The 26434-nt window shown below is 33.4% G+C and overlaps 1 protein-coding gene and 1 long non-coding RNA gene across 6 annotated transcripts in view; both read right to left on the bottom strand.

Moving 5' to 3' along the window:
- The window catches only part of LOC124356151, a 27439-nt gene extending 16387 nt beyond the window's left edge, over positions 1–11052 (bottom strand). Inside the window, exons 1-2 of the long non-coding RNA XR_006921819.1 lie at positions 10513–11052; positions 5722–5845 (exon numbers count right to left, since the gene is read on the bottom strand). This is a non-coding gene — a long non-coding RNA (uncharacterized LOC124356151). The remainder of the gene's footprint in view (positions 1–5721; positions 5846–10512) is intronic.
- LOC124356129 (longitudinals lacking protein, isoforms A/B/D/L-like) overlaps positions 1–26434 on the bottom strand; it is a 605681-nt gene that overhangs the window by 553613 nt on the left and 25634 nt on the right. The gene's annotated exons all lie outside the window — the stretch shown is intronic.

Below are 26434 nucleotides of genomic sequence, written 5' to 3'. Positions count from 1 at the left end.
ATATGCACTATAGAATAAAACCTAAAAAACAAATATTATATTGAAACATCACAAAAAGGAAATTCACAGGAAAACGTACGCCCATCATAAGATTAGAGAACACTGTAACAGTAACATTTTTGAATAGATCACAATAAAATATGGTCAAATGTAAGATGTTTCTTTTTATAAGGGTTTCAGGAATTTAAAGAAACTGAGACACTTACCGAATGTAATATGTTAATTAAAAATAGTAACTTTTCATATTTTGCACAGAAAACGTTGATTTAATCAAAACTTAATATTATACAAGTAAGTAGCATTTTTGCAATTTATAGAATGTTTTCTAATATATAATCTGGATATTGGCAAATTAATCCTGAAACAACAACCTAACACAAATACATTACTTTGGTCCTATTAATTCTTTGAGTGTCCTCATTACTTTAAAAAAAGAAAACATTTTCATACAGTACATTAACAATAGAAGTGGCACATACACCAACCATAGTGACACAGCATTTTAGATCAACCATTCATATATTTTTCAGAAATGTATTTCAACCAAAACGCTCTAAATTTTACATGTTATTTGTAGTTTACTCATAAAAAATGCAAACAATTATCTCTTACTTCATTTTTACACTTAATGTATATAAATTGACAACGCTTCAAAAGGTAGGCCTACTGTTCAACTATAGAAAATATGTCCCGAAATTTTGTTTTATACTTAACTTATAGTGTAGTCTATTAAAAAAATCTAATATATCTACTTCATTTTTAATGTTATGCTAATTCCAGAAATATGTACTGTATATGGTTTTAAAATATAATTTGACATAATTTTATGTAAAACTGTGTATAAATATATGCCTAAAATATTTGAATCCCCGAATTTTGTTTATTGCCTACCTAATTTTAAGCGATTAACAAAACACATCACAAATTAATTCCTATCCAGAATGATATACCAATTTCAAAAATATAATTTATGACAATCAAAATCATTTAAAAACAAATTTAGGTAAGTTTATTTATTATTCTGTTTGCATATTAGAATGTACAAAGTTAGTTTTTACATTATTTGTGCAATACAATAAGTTATACAAACTATTTACTCAATAATCACTTTTATCATAATAAGAAAATAAAGATTGAACGATAAATATGATAACAAATATGATAACACCTGCGGCAGCTCTTGTAGTTACCAGCTGATACAATAAAACAGAGGAATCTAAATCAAAAGAGATTCTAACAAATCCTGATATTTTGAGAAGTTTGAATTTTACTCTTTATAACCATATGGAATTTACCAAAATTGATAATTACTCGTTTGAAAAGTACATAATATAAAACCACACAAATGTATTGTACATATAAGGAACGTACCACTTCCAGAGTTAATATTCTAATGTTTGGATACAATTCACTCTATTCATAAACATATAATAACTAAAAACATGTGATAGAATATTTATTAATATAGTATTGATTATGCTTACCTTCCGCTTTCCTAAATGATTCCACACAAAAACCCACTGTCTGGAAGTAACGTATGACCAGCTTTCATCTTGTTTCTGCAGATTGTCTATTCACTCTTTTATTAAACTCAAAAAATCTTTGAAAATGTTACATGAATAAGCTTAAAATATATAATTATACAGATCTTTTTCAAAAATGTTTCACTGCAAATATAAATAAAATACTAAATTATTATTATCTGTATCTAAATAGCAGTACATTTGTAATATTATTTAATAATAACAAAAGTCTGGGTGTCATATTCAGTTTCAGTGATGTTGGTGCCACAAGGAACTTGAATCACTGCCAAGAGCCAATACCGATGACACTACATGTGGCACCTAAAAGTCTTTGTCTAAGTGGCCAAAACTGTCATTGTTTAATATTTTATCTAACTTGTTGCTGACTTCCATGAATACCAAACTGACTTTCGTTCCTATAATTTACTCCTGAAATTATTGTAGTATTTTATTGTTTTTGACAAGTTTCAGATGCTATAAATTAGCTGTTCTTCTCAGCTGCCGCACTCGATTTTCCGCCAGTTTCAGATGTGCATTTTATATATCTTGATAGTAATGTTGACTCTTTTAGTAATTCTATCATGTCCTGCAAGTTCTACGACTATAATTCAATAAATGTTGGCGACAATTTATCTCATGGGTGCGAGAGAGGACATGCACTTCATGAAAGACTGGGAGTAGCTGGGATCATTCATATTCCTGAACCCGAATCTGCTGTCAGTTTACATTGCATTTTGCAGTATCAGTACAGTATACGGTTCTTTACGTGTAAGTTTGGTTTTCATTTCAGCTGAAAAGTGGGTGATTATTCAGAGAGATGCACTAGGACTGGCCGTAACATAAGATTGAAATATTGGTTAAAACAGTCTCAACCGAACCTGGAAACAGGACAACAACAAAAATAAGAAAATGTTAAAAGTAGATAATGATCTACACTTATTTTTGCCTACAAAGGGATCATGTACGCCTACCTTGTTTTAAACCTTGATAAACCTCAGGATTCCATTTTTTGGGACTGTTATTTCTGTTACAAGGATCTACCTCAAAATGTTTTCAAAAATAGCATAATTTGTTTATATAAATGCTGATGATACTAAATTATAAGTTTCTGGAGATTCGATTGAAGTAATTGAAATATCTTGTTTTTTAAACCTCCCCGAGATTAGTAATTTTATTTTGACTTAGTTTACTAATTTTGAATAGTTACAACAAATATGTTATAACATTTAGGACAACACAATCATAAAAAGTAAATCAATTAATAATACATATTCACCAGGTGAAAATCTTGGTGATCCATAAGACTTTCAATAAAATTTCTGTCTAGTATATTTCATATCTAAGACCGATGATGCCACTATCAATTGAATCGTTATAAGGAATGAAACAAACAATGGATACATTTTAGGCAGCAAGGGCCCCTAAGCTCAGCTTTCCGTTTAATTAGATCCCTCAACACAAAGTGTCATGCACAGGAATTTTCTTTCTGACCAGGCCCACCCTTACAGTGTTCCATGACGTTGGTTAAAATTGTCCTTGTCTCCAGATCACCGAGCGATAGTCTGTTAAATCTGACCAGGTACGAGGGGCTCTATCTAGGTCGACAACCATTTTACTAACTTCAAATTGTGACAAGTATAATGATGTAGCAGCAAATTATGATAAGAAACATGAAATGTACACTAATAAACTCGAAATAGAAGTCTATACGAAAACGGGCCATTACTATATTTTTTAATTAATCTAAGAGGAATGAGAACTGAGAGGAGTTTAAAAACTTATAAATACAAAGCTAGAGGACACTTTGAAAAGACTTGGATAGTCTTCAATAATTGTCAAGAGCACACAAAAATACTACAGAAAGAGCATACTAAACCAATAGTGTGTTTGATAATAGCATAAGAAAGTCTCACAAGAACAGAAGAATTCATCTGCTGACAAGGGCAAATCCAGTACTGATCTTCAGAAGGGGCCATCTTGGCCTTAGTTTATCATTATTTGTACTATAACAGGAGTTGCATTTCGATACAACTAAAGATAAGATCTTTAGAAAGAAATCTGTGTATACTCAAAGTTTAGTTTATTATGCAAAGATAATTTTAATTTTTATATTTACGATACAAAATTAATAAGTATTCTGTCATAAAAAACTTTTTGTTTATCCTGGAGGGGACCAAGGCCCCCAAAGCTCCTCCTCTGGACCCGCCACTTCCTGCTGTTGAAGACCTGCTTTCCTGGAGTGAATATTCTAGAGGGAGACCATAAATGACCCAACAATTCAGTAGTTTCATAGAAAAATATTTTGGGCCAGAAGACAGATGTAAAAAGCAGAAAATTTTTCCTTTTGTTACTATGAAGAGGGGTATAGATTTATATCTCAAAGGCGGGAAATTCTCGAAGGATGAACATCACATAATTATGATGTAAACTTCCCTGTTGCTACAAAAAGTTTGCCTTATCAGACCAAAATATTCTTGGAAAAGGTATAATCTTTTGTTATCTCCTCTAAAACCACACACAAAAGTTAACACAGTGGAGATACTTATTTTTAAGAATGTTGTTGTTACAAGAATATCCTGTATGGTTACATCATATGTTTTAAGATTATCCACACTGATCTAACTGTGAGTTTTTACTAGGATAAGTATACACCAAAGTTGTGGAAATGAGCTTTAGTCATCTTCATTAGGAAAAATAAAATTGGATTATTCTCTGTCCAAATCCTATAGACTGATATCACCCTTTTTTTACTAAACAAGTGGAATAAGTTTTGACTAGATATATGAATAATGATATGATTAGTAACTCACCACTACATGTTAATTCCATGCATATACAAAAAATGAACAATAGAAAATAGACAATAAATGCCCAGTAAAGTTTATCAGAAATGAGGAGTAAGGTCTCTTTAAACAATAAGTTTTAGTATGTGCCAATCAGATGGCCAAGCAGCTATGTGACTTTACAAGACATGAATCTGATTCGATGCTGGTGCTAAGTTGTCATCAGTTGCTGAAGGAATTAGCAATCAACAATCAGGAAGAGTTGATGTAAGTCCCTGTTAACAGGTTAAGAACCTCTGTTAAGTCTTAAGGAGTTGTTTGAGGTCTTGTGGATGGTAAGAGATGCTGTCTAAAATAATCTATCTGCCACACACAGTTGTTACTTATTAATACCATCGCATAGAAATAGTAGAAACAAAACAGAATAAAAGTAATGGCCATTGAGTTAACCCTTAATCTGGTAAATAGTTAGTGAATAACCGTTTTGAATGTTTCCCCAATAACGAGCGACTCATTTTTTCAGTAATCTCATTAATTAAACTTACTTTTTATATAGGAAATGACATATAGTTAATACAATACGTTATCTTAATTCATAGCTTTAGTGTCAAATGACATGAGTAACGTCTTCTAGTTCACATCATGCTGAAATATAGCTTACACAATCAAATTCTTGAGATATTTCAAGAATTTCATTATGTAAACAATGTTTCTGGAAAAAGTGAACTGGAAAACTTGCATGTTCGTACTAACACTGGCTGCGTAAGCCTAATAACTAAAAACCATCAACACCAGTCTTGGTACATCTGTTGACTGGAAATGATTCTCAACAGTGAGGTCAAAATATCTCGAGAAGTTAGTTATGTAAACAAAGTTTCTATGCAGTGTGAACTTCAAGTCTTAGATTTTAGTTATAATAATAGGTTATAATATTATATTACAGATAATTTGGGATGTTTTAAATTTTAATTTGATGTATAGTATAGTTTCTTAAATAAGAACACAAAATTATAAAATTCTACGCTTCTTACAAAGTTTGACACTTGCTCATCCGTTGCATTAAGAAACTTAACGTTTACGTTTTGTAGTGAAAAATTTTATGAGAGAATAACATTATTTATATTACAATATGCAGAATTTCCATATCACCAAGAAACTGTTTCAAAACTTACAATCCCATAGAAATTATTCATTTTTTTACTATTCTTAGAAAGTATTAAACTGTACACCAAAAATCATCCTTAATGTGAATATATTGGTATACTTAGCAGATGGAAAAGTTGTTGGTATAAACTGATACATATTCTACATAAGATTCTAACAATTTATTCTAGTCAGATTAAACTAAACATATGAAGTATTTTTGTAATCAATAATTTTTACATAAATTTCACTTACCTTTAATATTCACTTACCTCTGTAATACTGTTGTTTCCACTGATAAGTAAAAGTTTAATTTAGTACATTTTCATTCTCAATAACTCTAATTTCACAGTTTTCAAACAATCTTAAACGAATTTGGTTTAAAATAATGTGCATCTTTAAATTAAAAAGTTAAATTATTCTACATAGGTAGTACTATATTTAACCAAAATAAAACTAACTAGTAAAATATTAAAATATTGAGGTGAGAAACAATCCATTTTTGAAATTAAAATATAGTTCATAAAGAAAAAAAAACTGAAAAATAAAATCATAAAATCAAGTAAAATGATATAAGTACAGACGGCCAGTTTCATTGGGGTTTCAAAGAATTTTGTTTAGGCTTTCATTAATTACATATCATCTTATCACAGTTTCTATTAAGGTGGGTGATGTACAAGCCTTCCCTTACTACACAATTCATTTAAACGAGAAAGACCTAGCCTAATTGATCATAAACTTTCTTAAAATTAAAACACAAAACCAGAATCTTATATCTTTTCTCCTACTCACAACCACTCTGTCTATTCATTATTCATCTACACACTACATTGATTGGTCTACAACCTTTTCCATTCAGTTGAGTTTTATTTAATCTTTCTTTGAATGTTAAGAATCCTCATTTGACCTCGTGTTAGTCATGTAAATATTTTTGTGTGAATTTCAACAGTTTAAGAAATAATAAATCAATCTTGGGACATTAGATCTAATACAGCCAAAACACAAATGTTACATGTACAGTAAAACCTATCATAGCCAAAACACAAATGTTACATATACAGTAAAACCTATCATAATATCGGTCCTAATATGGTGGCAGGGTAAGTCGAAAATGCAATTGTTGGAAACCTTGAATACTGCACAGGAACTGTTTCCTGTGAAGTTTTATACATGTATGATACACGAAACATTTATTCTAGCCTATTTGAAATTTTAAAAGTAATCTAATGCACTAGATATGATTAGTTTTTGTGGTTAAGTAAAATAAAATATAATTAAAAAAGATAAAATATGTTATTGGTTATTTTAGAAAAAGTTAAACAAACAAGAAGTCATGAACAATAAAACTCACATCTTAACTTATTGAAGAAGTAAAAAAATCACTAAATATCCTACCACTACAACACATCTTAGTGCCCATTAGAAAGTTGGCACAATAGCTTGTCATTGCTTTAAAAACAGGGTGAGATAATCGTAAAGGTAAATAAAGTCCTCATCTCTCTCTCACCATTCTCCTACCAGTCAACATGTAGGAGAAAGTTATCGAGTTTGCACTTGTGATATTCCTTCCGCTTAGAATATAACAGAGCCACGTATGACTGAGGCTGCAGTATAGTAAGCGGCTACCACCACAATCGAATCAGGGTACCAAATTATCGACTAAACCGAATACCTAAAATATCAAATACAAAAGCATTATAATTACAGTTATTTACAACTAATTATTGCCAGCTCTTTTAAATGTATTTAATAACAATGATGTTCCAGATTAATTCAAATTATGTGAAATAAATTTGTGTGGTATTTGAGTAATGGCTGGAAGTACAATGGTGATTTACATGTATATCACGAGCTGTCAAACACGTTTATCCTTTAAAATAATAAAAAGTAACAAAATGTTACACTACTTCGTTTGTTACATTTTATGCGTAGAGTACGATAAGTGGACTGATTTTGTATAATGAAGTTTACAAACGATATTACTTAATTATAACCATACACTAGATATAATCAATTGATACTGATTAATAATTTTAACAATTAACTTAAATCATCTTTTTGTAAACACTTTTAGATAATACAATTAATATTTAATTTTTAAATAAGTAACTTCGTCTAATAAAAATGGCGGTTAATTTTAGAAAACTAAACAAAACTGGTGGAAATAGATGAATGCACAATAAGAAAACGAAAATATAACAAAGTGAGGTTGATAAAATGATCATAAATATTAGGTTTCATTGAAAGTATGCCAAAAGGACAAAAATATGGTGTTAGATACAGAATTGAGATTTGTCCTTAAAACAAACGAGATGCCAAAACCCTCATTCCACTTGTATTAAAGCACGTAAAGCCTGGAACAACCACAGTCACAGACATGTGGAAGGTTTTTTTTTTTTTCGGATTGAGTGAATTTTGTTTTGTTTATTTGACCGTCAATCATAGCAAAGATTATTTAGACTAATGCAAAGGATGCATTCAACCATTTCCTGAAAGCAGTTAAACATTGCTACCCAGAACAAAACACATAGATAGTTCCGCAAGTTTCCTATTTTCTATTCTAAATATTGTTATGTTGTTATCATTTCATAATTATTTAACCCTTTTACTGCCGACGTGCGCGATTGCGCACGCTGCCGTTTGTGCGAAAATCGCCAACGTGCGCTATAAAAGCCGTCTCGTATTTGTTTTATACTGGTTTTCAATGTTGTCCAAATGCATCGAAATTCAGCTGTGTTATTCATTACTATATGGACAACACACAGAAAACAGGTTTTATAATCTATGGAAGCCATTTTTGTTACTGAACTTCTTTGGTTATAACTCGAGTTTGGTTTGATGAGGTTATGGTCGATCTCATTAGTTGTGAGTTCCACTTGTGTTGTTTCGTGTTTTACACTTTATTTGACATTTATATTTGTAAATCTACATATTTTTACGATTAATAAAATGAGTACTGGAGGGAAGAGGAAGAGAACCAGGACTGTCTGCAAAAACTGTAAAAAAGGTGTTCATCCCACAAGTTTTGGGGAACACAAGTGCTAATCAGCAGGCCTATGAACCTAAAAATGTATATATATTTTTGTAAATATTGATCAAAGTGTCTTTTAACTTTAATTTTCTATTATGTATTATATTTTCATATCAATGGACAGTGATTTATGTATTATAAAGTGATTTATGTATTATAAAGCGATATAGTGTAAAGTTATGAATCAATAAACATGTTATCTTGAAATTCGAGGATATTGCACCAATTTCAAAAATTCATCACAGCTTCAGTATTTTTCAAGGTATGTTCCTAAAACTTTTTGGGAATGTTTATATATAATTACTATACAATAAAAAATTATAATTATGGTGGTGGTTTAATATTTAAATATAGTTGTTAAAGTGCAAACTCAAAAAATAATTTTTATTTATTTAAAATTTTTGTTTCATGACATAATATATATATTTTTTAAGGACAGAAAATGTTTAAATTATTTTTTGTAGCAAATTACAACTTATAAGGAAAAAAACAAGATAAAGTTTATCAATTTATGATAAAAAATAATGAATCCATGATTTTTTTAAAAAAATCATTACATTTTAGTCAATTTCAGCCCGGCATTTTTCAACAAACTAAAAAAAAGGTGTCCGGCAGTAAAAGGGTTAAAAGTGTTTCTATTTTTTGTTGAAATTATTTGTTTGATCATTATAGTTTATTATTTATGTGATTGTAACTACAGTATGTATTAAATCATTATTTTAATTTCAAACATATGATTGTAACTGAAGACCATAGATACTTTGATATTGATCGATAGTCTAGTATTCAATATACAAATATTACGTATTGATGATTATACTAATCAATATAAAAAACCAGGTCTGCATATCATACTTTACCCTATTTATAAGTAAACAAAGCTTATATAGTTTTATTCATCATTAAATTATTACTTTTTTATGTATAATAACAGCTGCACAAAACTGTAATCTTGAACATCAAAAACATAATTTGATTTAACACTTTGGTTTCGGTAGTTTAGATAATCATGGATATCGTTGGTTCGATTGTGGTGGTGGCCGCTTATTATACTGCAGACGTGACTGGTTACACTGAACCTATATTGGCTATAGATAAAAAGAAGGAAGTTAATTTTCTTCAATAAAGAAACAGCATTGTAAAATGGTTTGAACATAGCCTATCTAAATTTTCAGGAAATTAGATACAATTCTTCTGAAAAATTTGGAGACAAATATTTACAATATAAATAAATCGGAAATAAAATATGAATATTTGCAATAGATCAAAATTCTAAATCCTTTGATCATGAATACTTGAGAGAACTTTAAATATTTCAAACTTGCCAAACCATCTAACCATAATGTCCTAGATAGCAATACTTCCTGTAGTATTTTATTAATTTTTACATGAAATGTATAGTTTGTCAGTGTCTAAAAATGTGTTATGGAAATGAAAGTATACTAGGCTATTAAGGAAATTGCTAAAAGTGTTTTTAGAACGTTTCAGGTGACATGAGTTTAAAGTAAATACTATCCAAATTTACTTAAGTTACCTTCTGAAACTGGCTAATTTCTTAACATATTCCGCTGATAGGCTAGATATGAACAAAAAAATGTAAGCAATTTACAAGACGTAATGACTAATTTTTTAACAATATTAAATAGATTTCATCTGAAAACTATACATAAACTTGGTTTTATTTTGCTCTGATCTATAAGCAAACTGTTTTTAACTTTTGTAAAATTTAATAATAATAGGCTAAAAGCTGATATCAAAAATGTATTACAAAATTACTAATTTTTATCCTAACCTCACACACTGGATTACAAAAATATCCTTTCAAATTTTAACTATTTTGCCATTTACTTTTAAATTAAATTCATCAAAATTTGATTTGTGAAAGTGTGTCAGTATCAGTTTACAAAGTAACTGTAAATCTTAGATATAAATAAGAAATCCCAAAATAGAGACTGGCACAAAATAAATTAAAATATTCAACAAATATTAATTAACATAGTAAAATATAAACCAAAACTTTAAGAACAACTACTTTGTCATCTAAACACGCCGGTCACGAATTAACTTCAATCACAATCACATCAATTTTAAAACCGTTTCACTGAAACAACAATAAACTAACACCGCCATGACACGAACGCGTTTACATCAAAAACAGCTGAAATTATGAAATAAAAATAACATTGCCCTCAATCACCCAAATTTAATTTGTAGTTTCTGGATTAAATGTAAAATCTTGTAAAGCCAGTATTGTAACGCTGTCGTGATACAACAAAATATGTACAAGTAGCGGCGAGTAACGGGTAAAGTATTATATAAAGCAGATATCTCCTGATAAATAATTGACTTCGTAGTCAATAAAATGAGGGTGAGATAGATGCCAGGGAGTGTGAATAATAAGGGATAACGTCTCAATAGTGGGTAAATGGAACAACTCACGGAAACTTTTGAAAAACTACTTCCTCAAATCTTATAAACGGATTTACTTAAATTTTGAATTTAATTCCAATCTTCCCATTTGGCAAAAAAGGAACTTTCTTGGATTTTGACGAAGTTGTTACGTAAGAAGTTGTTAAAGCCTTCTATAGCTGTTAAAATACCGTACCATTATAACTTTTTATGGATGAAATGATATAAGAACAATATTTATTATTTATTTATTACAAAAAATATACATGAAATTTTAACATAATAAGATATGAAGTTTTATAATCAAAGAGGTATAACAAGATATTATCAAAATAAGTCAAGATAATAGTTCTTACTCTGAAGAAAAGAAATTATAATATAGAAATAAAAACCCAGTCCTGTTATCCTTTATGCTGCTTTATCTGCCGGATTAGCTGATTTAAGATGGACCAGCACTCCTGAAAATACATGCAAAGGACGATCTTCCATTATGTGACGAATGTGTTTAGGTTCCACATTCGCAGGATTCAACTGTATCCTAACCCCACCTAATTTTTAAAGATTCATTCCAACCCATATCACCACAAAATCTATTTAACATTTTATATATATATATATATATATATATATAATATATAATTAAATTTGTATAATGGCAATAGCCGAATTTATTGAATCACAAAAAGTACTTGCTCCGCCGGGACTCGAACCCGGATCTCTCACTTGCCGGGTGAATGTGCTACCATTACACCACAGAGCCCTTACTTTTTACGATTCAATTATTTTGTATTTGGCCGTATCTGTCACATATGTGTTTAAATAACCAAACTAACATATGATCAGAAGACCAAATACATGTCAAATGACTTTTATTTACATTTAATTAAATTTGTATAATGGCAATAGCCGAATTTAATTTTTTCAATAAACATTGAATCACTTCCACTATACAATAAGAGTATATATATATATATATATATATATATATATACAGGCAATATATTCTTTAAAGCCTGGTTTATATAAGAAAGACTTAGACTCATTCCAATCTAGAGCGGACACACACTATTACAATCTCCGTGATTTAAACAATAGGGACTTACACTACTGCCGGCTTGGTAAGACAAGGGACCGTTTCCCAGTGCTGGCACTCAGGATGTTTAACAAACTCCCTGAGGCAGTTCAATGTTTGGATAAAAATGCATTTGAAGTTAAAATTAAATTATGGTTACTCTCCAAATCATTTTACTCTCTTGATGAGTTTTTTGCTGTTTAGGTGGATGAATGGGCTCAAACCTCGTGTAGTACCGCCATATTGCCTAGAGTGTTATTTTAAATAGTATGTACTAGTTTTAAGTCCAATGACTCAATCTATCCAGCTAGTCTGGTCAAAGATGTAGTATTCAAGTATAACTGTACTATAAGAATTACATACAATCCACTATTTCTGTTGGATTTGGAGTCTGCCATAAAACGCATCTCAGAGCGTTATCCTGGCGTTTTTTTTGTTAAAAGTTATATCTTTTTAAGAGACCGGCAGTCTGTAGGGATTGATGTCTGGACTTCAGGTGACCTTCTTCGTGTGAGCGGTTCTGTTAGATAAACAACCTAGGGTTCAACAAAATGTTGTCATATTATTTTGCTAAAGCTATGAACGGTTTAGCCAGAATGGAAGCACACTATTTAGCTGAATGGTAGATCATACACAAAGTGGAGGTACTCAGAACCTGTGCGTTGCCTTCCCAAGATGATTCAGCTATTCATTATAGTTAAGTTGGACATATCCAAAATTGACATTTAGTTCGTATTTTGCTAACTTCTGTAAGTGAGATGAAAGCAGGATACTAAAGTCTTAATTTAATTTACATTTCTTAATAATAGTCTTCGGAGATGTAAAGGTATTGAGTTTAAGTACTCACAGTTTCACTCAAAAACCATTGACCAGTCAAAGAAATCCTTGTGCTGACTCGCTAAAGAAATATCAGTTTTGATGAACTTCCTAAACTGTTTTCAGGGGAGGTCATTGGTGCATATGTTACAAATCAGGGGAACAAGAACTAACCCACATAGATAGACTATCCTTTAAGAAACTGAAAGGAATACTTTTCTGCCGCTCAACATAGAGTTTTGGAAGGTGCACAAGAAAAGGGTACGTTAAAGGTTCGTAAAACTTATATAAAAGACCCTTCCTATAAACAATGTAATTATCCACAGTAAGATCCAAGAAAGCGTCAGATGTCTTGAATTCCCTATCATAACCTCCTGTGAAGAACCTGGTCGCAGCAATTGTGGTTAAGCAAAAACTTAAGTTTAAGCATGTACGCAAGTGAAACTCTCGTGAAACACAAAAATCAATGTAGGAAGATGAACTCACCAAAGTTAACACTTTTTAGATGTAAAAATATAACCATATACATGAAAGCCTAATACTATATAAAGTGCGAACCATATCACTGGACAATACAGACGAACTGCCTAAGACATGGTGCACGCACCAGACATAGGGTCGGGAAGTAGTGGTCCATAAGGCACGCTGTATTTATTTTCTATTGAATGATTGTTTTTATATCATTAAGTAGAATGTTAAGAAACATCACAAACGGGTAAGTTTTTTACTATTAGATTAGTGGGTGGTGAAAAGTGTAGTCAGTTGATATTTTTTTGTAGTACACATGTACATGGAATAAGTATTTGACTATTTGTAGACACAATTATAGAATTGAAATATAGTAACTTAGCACTGCACGTTAATTATTTGCAACTTGTTTCAGTACTTTTAAAACGTACAATAGTCAAGGGACCGAGAGCTAATTTTCACAGTAATAAGTACACAATCTGATTTTATAGACATTGATCAATGTTTTTCTTATGAAATACATCAATCGTCAGCCGCAATTATAATATGAAACGACAATTTTTCTCATGTCATACTTTTCTTAGTTTGACACGCTTAAACCCGATCTTCAGACACATAAATAATCGTTGTATCATCGTCAGACAGCTAGGTAAAGAGACTGAAAGTCACAAATTTAAGGCTCCATTTATTTGATTAGCTGACTTGTTATAAGTGTGTCATGATGATAAAAAAAATAATAATAAAATGCCATTTTAGAATTTTAATTCTTTTGATACCTTCCGATTTCAAACTGCACCAAAACTAGCCATGATAACAACCGATTTCTTTGTTAGAGGAAAGTTTTCTATCGATTCAAGAAAACCTAGGCTTTGTGCTTGTACTACAAATGTCTGGAGTTTTCCAGACATTCCATGTACTTTGTTACTTCCTTAGATGGCTTCACCTCTTACTCTTGGATTACTCCAAGTATTCCACGTAAGGTAATAGTTCCAGCATTTATTTTCTTCTTCCCAGCATTAGGCACTACAAGTTTTACTATCGTCCACAAGAAATTAACGCCATAGTTATAGCAGTGAATTGTTGTGTCTACAACTTTGCGAGAGGCGTATTTAGTACCAGTAACAAGCGGTATCATTTGTACTCGAAGCATGGAATAATAACGTTTACGCTACTTTTATCATCTATTTTACGAAGGCCTTATGTTTAAGTTAGTAATAAGGTAGTGTCCATCTGAAGAGAACTCACAAAGTAATGTACAGTACTTTCTAACAGCAGGACAGGCCAATAAACAGTTTAATGTTCCGCTTTGACAAAAAAAATATTGGAAGAATTCGTGCATTCAAAGAAATACAGAATTACACTGTTTGCTTCCTGCCAACCGATCCGACAAACCCTCCTATTAGATTTTATGTATCTAAGGGTGCAGTGTACACGGTGGATCAATAGTGTCACATAGTATACGATTTATCGGAATAATCCGACGAAGGTCAATGTGTTTTCCTTAGAATTATGAATATATCCTCTGAAAATTCACAAGTCATTATTTGTCATACATAAATAATATTGTTTCACAAAAAAAACTACAATAATCGCAATTCATTCATGAAAAAACGATGTATTAGATTGACACACCCTTACATTTGAACTCGCCTGCAAAACATTCGTCTGTGTTCTTTACTTCAGAAAATGTACGACCACTGATTGATTTAACTCAAGCATCTTTTATACTGCACAAATTTCTCTTTTTGTCGAGAACCTTCTTCGTGAACCTTCTTCTTACTTTATATTGTGGTGTGGGTCTCACCCAATTAGGTTGCTTTTTACTAATTAGATAGGAAAATGGTTATTAATATTCTTTGATGTAATGATTTAATTTTTACTTTATGATCACATTTTTGTTGATAAGAAAATATATTGTTTTTTCTGTGACATCTTAGGAGATAAGGAAATAAATGACTACGGTTTTATGACAAATTGAGATGTATTTATTAAGTGTATATACTTTAAAATAAATATCGTAGATATCTTATCATTCATCTTTTGGTTTGCAGACATGGTATGCTTAGAACATAGTTAACCATAAGACTGCCCTGCAACTCAATTTGCGTTTCTCCAGGTTCACTTTACAATGGCCAGTGACTCATATCTAATCGTTGTATTATTAATTCGTTTCTACGACATATTTAACAATCAAATGGGACGTCAACCCCAACAAATCTGATATAAACGTGTTTCCAATTAAATAAAACTAATACAAATAGGTTTACATTTCCGATAAACCTTTATTACTTGACTTTGGTAAGTATAAATAGTTATATAGTTAGCGCCAATCGCGAAGGTGCGAGAAGGTACCGATACTTCCAATAATCGTATAGAAGACAATTTTTGTTTGCGGAAATGAAACTTATATTACAAAAAGGAGCAGATCTTTCTAAACATGAGACGTTGTGTTACAAGCTTAGAGAAGGGTTTTAAGCGTATAAAGAATTGGTTGCCAAGCGACTATATGCGCATTTATTTATAATAGTATACCCAGTGACTCATATCTAATAATATTTTTTGATAGATAAAATCTCATTGATTATGTTTTTATGGCCAAATTAAGATATTTTGATAGTATAAGAGTATATAATAAATAATGTGTTAATATTTTGTTTGATCTTTCATCTTGTGTTCTTTTTTGATTAAATACATCTGTATTTTTATACTGTGGTGTAAGAACACTACACTGCAATGTAATTTACTAAATCAGGTAAGAATATACATATCAATGCAAAGCGTACAATCTACGTTATTTAATAGATCATTATTGGTTTAGCAAAACAAGAATATATAAAAATGTTGTTTTTTTTTTTTTACTTTTATAACTTAATATTGTTTGGATGTTTTAACCTGTGGCTTTGCATTTAGGTAATACAACGATTTGGGATTACTGTAATATATGTTTGTATGCAACGCAGATATTTATAATGACCTATAAAAAGAGTATTGCGTTTTTGGTTAATTTGTTAACTACTTTTTGGTACATGTTAACATACGAGTAATATGGACATTTTATATATTTTGACATAGTATTTCATATTTTCTTATTGGGTGATAGATTCTGTGTGTTTTATACAAATGTTTTGCTAGACAACCGTGGAACACGATTATGTGCTTTTACGCTAAATCTCTTAGGATTTACTAGTTTTTGAGGCTAATAAATACAAATAAACCTTTGCATGAATAATGTATGTTCAAGGACGTAGCCAGCTAGGGGTCCAAGGACTCCACAATTTTCAATTACTTTATTAGTAAACGATTATTATTATTATTTAAATAATTAAGTATTACTGACATGTACTGTACTGCTGAAAGATCGTTCTCAACAAAGAAGAGGACCAAGAACTTTTTAAGGAACAATATGGGTGCTTACTCTCTGTCCACTACGTGAAAATATCAGTTGTCTGCACCCCGCTCCATAATGTTTTCCTGTCTACGTTCTTGCGTATGTTTATAATAGTTAAAAAAACCTTGTAAATCGATAAAAATGGGAATACAAGGTCAGAAATTTATGTATGGACAGGTGAAACGTTAAAAATATGTACAATTTATAACTCTAACGAAATGTTCGTTGTCTCCCGTTACATGCACAGATCAACAGATCTCTTTTTCACGTATATTTCGCTTACACGGTGAAAGTTGTCAAATGTAGTTGGCTGAAACACATTGTGCACTCCAGTCTCTGTGATGACATGGATAACGATTTCCTTGTGCATACTTTTCAACCTGTCTCTCTCCTTAACAATCAAAATTGTGTCCTCCTTTCCTCAAAAGGAGTATCTAGAGTATGCATTGTCATAATTATCTCATTGTGGAAGATCTCAAATATTCTCACCGATTTCAGCAGTATTAGTATCGAGCTCAGACCTAAAACATTATCACTACTTGTGATAGAATTACTATGGTCCGTGTGTGTGTGTGTACATGTACAGTCTTTTAGGATGTATATATTATATAAAACACAGAAAGAGAAAGAAGTGACCTAACTCTAGTATAATAATAAAGCGTCGCAAAATGGGACAAGTTGCTCTGCATATAATTAGGCGAGTCAGCATTAGAGCTCGAACAACTGGACGTCACTTCACATGAACTTGGCTGCAGATAAACAATAGATCTTCCTCGGTATTCTCTCAAAGATGAGTAATAATTGGTTTTCTTCCTAAATTTCTGATATTTAAGATAGATCTTCATTTCTCTATATTCCTCCTCTTGACTAAAAGCCAAGTTCAAATACGACTTCTCCCGCTACAGTACCTCCGCCGATTGAGTTTGAAGACTGGTTTAAAACTTTGATGAAATAAATTACCAATCTAGTGTTCGGTGACAAGCCAGAGTATTTTGATTGCACACATTGGATCAATTGTAGCTCTATAAGTAGTTCGTTCGATTCCAGTTCCGTCTCTTAGTCAATATCGGGGACTACATCTAGAATAATTAGACTAATGAGCTAATTTATGAATACATAATCATGTACTAAAAGTACAAAGTAGTTTACCTCTCATTGCCAATGTCATCTACTCGGGTTTCTTATTCTTTGTCAGTCGCATGATTTATATTTCTTACAGGTTACTTACCTTATAACGATATACTTTTTATAAAGTTCAACTTCAGTGTAATTAAGTTTAATTATTGAGGCCGTTGTTTACGCTTTTATTGCAATTTGTTAATGAAGGCTATTAAGCAATATAAACACACACAAAAATTATGTAATATGTCAGACTGAAGGCATTGAACTAGTCTGGATTAATTCGGTAACATGCGTAATTGTAGTTCCTAAATCCATAAGTAGGCTATTGTTTATCTCTTACTGTATTGACTCTCCTCTCATATTCTGTTTCATTATAGATTCTTGCAAGGAGCTTTGATCCGTTAGGACGAGTTAACCAGGACGATGAATTTTTCACAACAACTTTACTTATATTCTGGTTTTTTACTAATCTTGTTTTTATTTGAAACGTTTTAATGGTGGCAGTGTTAAATGTAAAATAACAAGTTGGGACTACACATGAACTCGTAAATAGCCTAATACTGATTTCCAACAAGCCTGTCAAGCCGTTTAATTCTTCTTGTCAGTTATATTGAAGTAAACGTTTTTAAATGCGAGATTTGGAGCATTTATTCTTTTGTTTGAATTCCATATGGAACAAAATAAAAAGTGCTATATAAACTTTTATGTTATTTTATGATACTAAAGAGCAGTTCAGATCAGTGGCTCACCCAGAAATCTTCTCAGGGGGGAAAGGGGTGTTCTAAACACCGGTGAGTCGGAGGTATGGATACTTTCCAAATCAAAACCAGAAGCTTGCCCCCGGAAATGTTGAAATATTAGGTTTATAGTACTTCTGAATTAATAAAAGAAGTGCACAGATCAGATCTGAGTGTATGAAGTTTAGAATAAAACCACTCTATCATCAATCGTCAGATAGTTTATACAGGAAATATTAAAATCTTCAGATTAACAAAAACAGTATTTTATGAATTGTACCTAACTAAACCGTAATATAGTTATAACATTACCAAAATATTCGATTAAGACCAAATGTTTATACAGTACAAGATAGATGCAAGTCTGCTATAAATGAGTATCTAATTTTAGAATTTAGAATAGTGTTAAAATAAAGTTGTTAAATTAATATCTTAAAATTATATTCTTGACCTGGTAGCCTACAAACTAGGCACTGGTCACATTATGGAGCTCTTACTCATTATTTTGAGGGTGTAAATTTTTAAACCACTATTTAAAACTATGAATTTGTAAATAGATTACATTGAGCAGGCCCTTTAGTTTAATATAACCGGCAACTGCTCGTTTTAACGCTCAAATCGCCAGGCTCGTGTCAACAAATGACAACAAACTAACCAGGGGCAAATCGACGGGATTGGAAGATGAACAGGACATACCCCCCCCCCCCCCAAAGAGCATTTTATTTTAAAGTAATCGGTCGCCTAATACTGTATTTTCGACAAAAATGTTGAAATTTTCAATTACATCACAATAAAATATATAATTCAAACCTTATTACTACTTTAATTTACGAAATTCACGGCACTCCATAATAATATAATAATAATATTTTGTTCAAAACAGTAAATATTTTAATTTTACCTTCACGCAGCAACCACGAAAGTCAGGTTACTTCTTACTATTTCTTGTGTCCTCTATACCTGTATCCGGTGCTTCAGTAATTGATTACAAAATGTACTTGTTCTGATTTATAATCATACTTTACAGTGGTCCTAAAATGGTACAGTTACATTTACTGCTGCTACTAAACTAGTCCGAGACGCTGTACCGAGAACGGCAGTAAGTGTGTAACAGTAACCTGTAACAGTAACCTGTACCGAGTACCTGATCTGATTTATAATCATACTTTACAGTGATCCTAAAATGGTACAGTTACATTTACTGCTGCTACTAAACTAGTCCGAGACGCTGTACCGAGAACGGCAGTAAGTGTGTAACAGTAACCTGTAACAGTAACCTGTACCGAGTACCTGATCTGATTTATAATCATACTTTACAGTGATCCTAAAATGGTACAGTTACATTTACTGCTGCTACTAAACTAGTCCGAGACGCTGTACCGAGAACGGCAGTAAGTGTGTAACAGTAACCTGTACCGAGTACCTGATCTGATTTATAATCATACTTTACAGTGATCCTAAAATGGTACAGTTACATTTACTGCTGCTACTAAACTAGTCCGAGACGCTGTACCGAGAACGGCAGTAAGTGTGTAACAGTAACCTGTACCGAGTACCTGATCTGATTTATAATCATACGTTACAGTGATCCTAAAATGGTCAGTTACATTTACTGCTGGTACTAAACTAGTCCGAGACGCTGTACCGAGAACGGCAGTAAGTGTGTAACAGTAACCTGTACCGAGTACCTGATCTGATTTATAATCATACGTTACAGTGATCCTAAAATGGTACAGTTACATTTACTGCTGCTACTAAACTAGTCCGAGACGCTGTACCGAGAACGGCAGTAAGTGTGTAACAGTAACCTGTACCGAGTACCTGATCTGATTTATAATCATACGTTACAGTGGTCCTAAAATGGTACAGTTACATTTACTGCTGCTACTAAACTAGTCCGAGACGCTGTACAGAGAACGGCAGTAAGTGTGTAACAGTAACCTGTACCGAGTACCTGATCTGATTTATAATCATACGTTACAGTGGTCCTAAAATGGTACAGTTACATTTACTGCTGGTACTAAACTAGTCCGAGACGCTGTACCGAGAACGGCAGTAAGCGTGTAACAGTAACCTGTACCGAGTACCTGATCTGATTTATAATCATACGTTACAGTGGTCCTAAAATGGTAGTTACATTTACTGCTGCTACTAAACTAGTCCGAGACGCTGTACCGAGAACGGCAGTAAGTGTGTAACAGTAACCTGTACCGAGTACCTGATCTGATTTTTATAATCATACGTTACAGTGGTCCTAAAATGGTAGTTACATTTACTGCTGCTACTAAACTAGTCCGAGACGCTGTACCGAGAACGGCAGTAAGTGTGTAACAGTAACATGTACCGAGTACCTGATCTGATTTATAATCATACGTTACAGTGGTCCTAAAATGGTAGTTACATTTACTGCTGCTACTAAACTAGTCCGAGACGCTGTACCGAGAACGGCAGTAAGCGTGTAACAGTAACCTGTACCGAGTACCTGATCTGATTTATAATCATACGTTACAGTGGTCCTAAAATGGTAGTTACATTTACTGCTGCTACTAAACTAGTCCGAGACGCTGTACCGAGAACGGCAGTAAGCGTGTAACAGTAACCTGTACCGAGTACCTGATCTGATTTATAATCATACGTTACAGTGGTCCTAAAATGGTAGTTACATTTACTGCTGCTACTAAACTAGTCCGAGACGCTGTACCGAGAACGGCAGTAAGCGTGTAACAGTAACCTGTACCGAGTACCTGATCTGATTTATAATCATACGTTACAGTGGTCCTAAAATGGTAGTTACATTTACTGCTGCTACTAAACTAGTCCGAGACGCTGTACCGAGAACGGCAGTAAGTGTGTAACAGTAACCTGTACCGAGTACCTGATCTGATTTATAATCATACGTTACAGTGGTCCTAAAATGGTAGTTACATTTACTGCTGCTACTAAACTAGTCCGAGACGCTGTACCGAGAACGGCAGTAAGCGTGTAACAGTAACATGTACCGAGTACCTGATCTGATTTATAATCATACGTTACAGTGGTCCTAAAATGGTAGTTACATTTACTGCTGCTACTAAACTAGTCCGAGACGCTGTACCGAGAACGGCAGTAAGCGTGTAACAGTAACCTGTACCGAGTACCTGATCTGATTTATAATCATACGTTACAGTGGTCCTAAAATGGTAGTTACATTTACTGCTGCTACTAAACTAGTCCGAGACGCTGTACCGAGAACGGCAGTAAGTGTGTAACAGTAACCTGTACCGAGTACCTGATCTGATTTATAATCATACTTTACAGTGATCCTAAAATGGTACAGTTACATTTACTGCTGCTACTAAACTAGTCCGAGACGCTGTACCGAGAACGGCAGTAAGTGTGTAACAGTAACCTGTACCGAGTACCTGATCTGATTTATAATCATACGTTACAGTGGTCCTAAAATGGTAGTTACATTTACTGCTGCTACTAAACTAGTCCGAGACGCTGTACCGAGAACGGCAGTAAGTGTGTAACAGTAACATGTACCGAGTACCTGATCTGATTTATAATCATACGTTACAGTGGTCCTAAAATGGTAGTTACATTTACTGCTGCTACTAAACTAGTCCGAGACGCTGTACCGAGAACGGCAGTAAGTGTGTAACAGTAACCTGTACTGAGTACCTGATCTGATTTATAATCATACGTTACAGTGGTCCTAAAATGGTACAGTTACATTTACTGCTGCTACTAAACTAGTCCGAGACGCTGTACCGAGAACGGCAGTAAGCGTGTAACAGTAACATGTACCGAGTACCTGATCTGATTTATAATCATACGTTACAGTGGTCCTAAAATGGTAGTTACATTTACTGCTGCTACTAAACTAGTCCGAGACGCTGTACCGAGAACGGCAGTAAGCGTGTAACAGTAACCTGTACCGAGTACCTGATCTGATTTATAATCATACGTTACAGTGGTCCTAAAATGGTAGTTACATTTACTGCTGCTACTAAACTAGTCCGAGACGCTGTACCGAGAACGGCAGTAAGCGTGTAACAGTAACCTGTACCGAGTACCTGATCTGATTTATAATCATACGTTACAGTGGTCCTAAAATGGTAGTTAAATTTACTGCTGCTACTAAACTAGTCCGAGACGCTGTACCGAGAACGGCAGTAAGTGTGTAACAGTAACCTGTACCGAGTACCTGATCTGATTTATAATCATACTTTACAGTGATCCTAAAATGGTACAGTTACATTTACTGCTGCTACTAAACTAGTCCGAGACGCTGTACCGAGAACGGCAGTAAGTGTGTAACAGTAACCTGTACCGAGTACCTGATCTGATTTATAATCATACGTTACAGTGGTCCTAAAATGGTACAGTTACATTTACTGCTGCTACTAAACTAGTCCGAGACGCTGTACCGAGAACGGCAGTAAGTGTGTAACAGTAACCTGTACCGAGTACCTGATCTGATTTATAATCATACTTTACAGTGATCCTAAAATGGTACAGTTACATTTACTGCTGCTACTAAACTAGTCCGAGACGCTGTACCGAGAACGGCAGTAAGTGTGTAACAGTAACCTGTACCGAGTACCTGATCTGATTTATAATCATACTTTACAGTGGTCCTAAAATGGTACAGTTACATTTACTGCTGCTACTAAACTAGTCCGAGACGCTGTACCGAGAACGGCAGTAAGTGTGTAACAGTAACCTGTACCGAGTACCTGATCTGATTTATAATCATACGTTACAGTGGTCCTAAAATGGTAGTTACATTTACTGCTGCTACTAAACTAGTCCGAGACGCTGTACCGAGAACGGCAGTAAGCGTGTAACAGTAACCTGTACCGAGTACCTGATCTGATTTATAATCATACGTTACAGTGATCCTAAAATGGTACAGTTACATTTACTGCTGGTACTAAACTAGTCCGAGACGCTGTACCGAGAACGGCAGTAAGCGTGTAACAGTAACCTGTACCGAGTACCTGATCTGATTTATAATCATACGTTACAGTGGTCCTAAAATGGTAGTTACATTTACTGCTGCTACTAAACTAGTCCGAGACGCTGTACCGAGAACGGCAGTAAGTGTGTAACAGTAACCTGTACCGAGTACCTGATCTGATTTATAATCATACGTTTACAGTGGTCCTAAAATGGTACAGTTACATTTACTGCTGCTACTAAACTAGTCCGAGACGCTGTACCGAGAACGGCAGTAAGTGTGTAACAGTAACATGTACCGAGTACCTGATCTGATTTATAATCATACTTTACAGTGGTCCTAAAATGGTAGTTACATTTACTGCTGCTACTAAACTAGTCCGAGACGCTGTACCGAGAACGGCAGTAAGCGTGTAACAGTAACCTGTACCGAGTACCTGATCTGATTTATAATCATACTTTACAGTGATCCTAAAATGGTACAGTTACATTTACTGCTGCTACTAAACTAGTCCGAGACGCTGTACCGAGAACGGCAGTAAGTGTGTAACAGTAACCTGTACCGAGTACTTTTGGTTTTACGGTAACCTGTACTCTCTGTACAGACAAATTAGTCACTGGAGCGATCTGGAGTAAAATTTTGATATTAACTTTTTATTTACTATCTGCATTGTACTACTGCTCAACCACTGTTTACTATATATATTATTTTATTTTAAATTTACATTTTAATTTTAAATCTCATTTAAGCCTCAGCGTCAGCTATGCCGCATTCGAAGTACACTGGTTTTTTATTAAAGTACAAAGTACATGATTGGACCTCCCCGGAATTTGAACCCGTGATCTCTCTCGGTTAGAGCCGAGACTATAACCGTTAGTCTACGGAGGAGGACAACTTAATTAATATTTGGATATATGTCTCCCTGGAAAAATAAATATTCAATGAAAATCCATAGTAACACAAAATAACATATGTATGGCAGAAGTTTAACCCCCAGAGAACCACGAGGCGTCATGGGAATTCACCCGAGCCTGTTTAATTAAACGAAGAGAGAAAAAAAAATATTTGATGATATTTGAAGTAAACAGATGTTTCAGCCAATTTGTCGACATAAACCTGAAGGTATGAACAGCTGTTTAGTGCCAGTTTAATTTAGATTATGAAAAAAACTACAATTTTTCTAAATTCTAAGAAGTATCGTTTACAGTAATCCCGAAGTGATCAATTGTCACAGTAGTGAGTGAGTTTCCGAGGTCTGAGCATTTCTGTAGTATACACGCTGTGACCAATGCCGAATTTTGTGGCCCACACGGTCAAGAATAAAAGTGAATATGGTAATTTAATAACAAATTTAATCATACTGTTCTTTAATTTACATATCACAATTACAATTACAGTACACGTGAGTCTATCTTGTATCAAATCCCTTTCTCTTGTTGACTTCCTGCTGCTATAGCAGCTCCAACATTTGATTTTAATCGGATCAAAGGTTTAGTAGTTATGAATTTTCAAAGTTGGAGTTTGGTTGAACATCGCCAAAAATCGGCATTTTTCGCTGTTTTTAATACGAAAAATGGAATTTTGTTGTTAGTAAACAATTTGGTGTGTAGAATCGCAGAAATAAACAGGCGACATTTTAACAGCCGTTACTGTAGCTCAATTTAGTTGGTTTGTGGTCAACTTTCAAACTCGGATATCTATATTTTTTGACTCGAGAGTAGACATTAAGATTTAGCTTTGGTCTTGATTTGTGCTTTAAACTTAAGATTTTAATTATCTGTGTATAAGCTCCTCCCGGTGATTGGTGGTAGAGTAATATTACTGTAAACATTATACCGTCCTACATGATCTTTGCCCTCTTTTCGTAAGTGTAGAAGTGCAATATTTAACGACACCCGGTCTCATCCTAGTAAGGGGGGGGGGAGGTCCACACCCCCGACTCTCCGGTGTTCCGGACACCCCTTGGAGAAGATTTCTGGGTGCACCATTGAAACTAACACAGTAAAGAACTGCTCAGAGATCAGCAACTCATTCACTTCTGCGTAGTGGTCACGTCGGGACTACTGCAAAATATACTCTGTAACGGGTACTCATCTGTCCCGATAATACCTCAACCCGGAAATACCCGGTACAGGTTACTGTTATATGTACTTTTACGATATAGATCCTTTACACGTTTACCGCCGTTCTTGGTACAAAGTACTCAGACTCATTTAGCAGTTACAGTAACTGGTATATGTAACTGTACCATTTTAGGAGCACTCTGTAACGTATGAGATTATAAATCAGTACGAGTCAACTTTGTTCTCCGTGAATATGAAATTAAAATTACAATTTTTAACAAAATTGAACAATTTGCAATTCAGTGTATTTCGTAAATTAAAATAGTTATATCGTTTTAATTCATACATTTCACTAGCGGACCCGACAGACTTCGCCTGTCAAAAAGATTTGTAATTTTTGTTCCTACCTATTGTATAGTCGGGGCAAAATATTCTCCTGAACAGAACCGTCAGAATCAGTTTTATTTTTATTGTAGTGCTTTGTGATATATGATGTTTTTTGTTTGATTGCCTAGCGCATAGACAAACAATTCTGATGGTTTTCCAACATGGGAACAGGCAACATACAACTGACCATGTGAGAAACATGGGTTTTCCAGATCAATAACACAGACACTTAATGATTGTCCCTGGGACTTGTTTATGGTCATAGCAAAAGCAAGCCGCACTGGAAACTCTAAACTCAAATGGCACATCGGTCGGAATCATTGGGATGCGCAGTTTGAGAACATCTCCATAATACTTCCCTCTCAGTATAGTTGCTTCTATCACGTTGTTTAGTAATTTTTTTATCGCTAACCGTGTGCCGTTGCAAAGACGCGGTTGGATGATATTTCGCAACATTATAACTACCGATCCAACATTTAATTGAAGATTGTGAGGTGGCAATCCTGGCAAATCCAGCGATTTTAAAAATTCCTGTGGATAGTTAAAT

This window comes from Homalodisca vitripennis, chromosome 2 (genome assembly GCF_021130785.1).
Source record: "Homalodisca vitripennis isolate AUS2020 chromosome 2, UT_GWSS_2.1, whole genome shotgun sequence".
Taxonomy (NCBI): domain Eukaryota; kingdom Metazoa; phylum Arthropoda; class Insecta; order Hemiptera; family Cicadellidae; genus Homalodisca; species Homalodisca vitripennis.
This window is presented reverse-complemented; position numbering and strand designations above follow the sequence as displayed.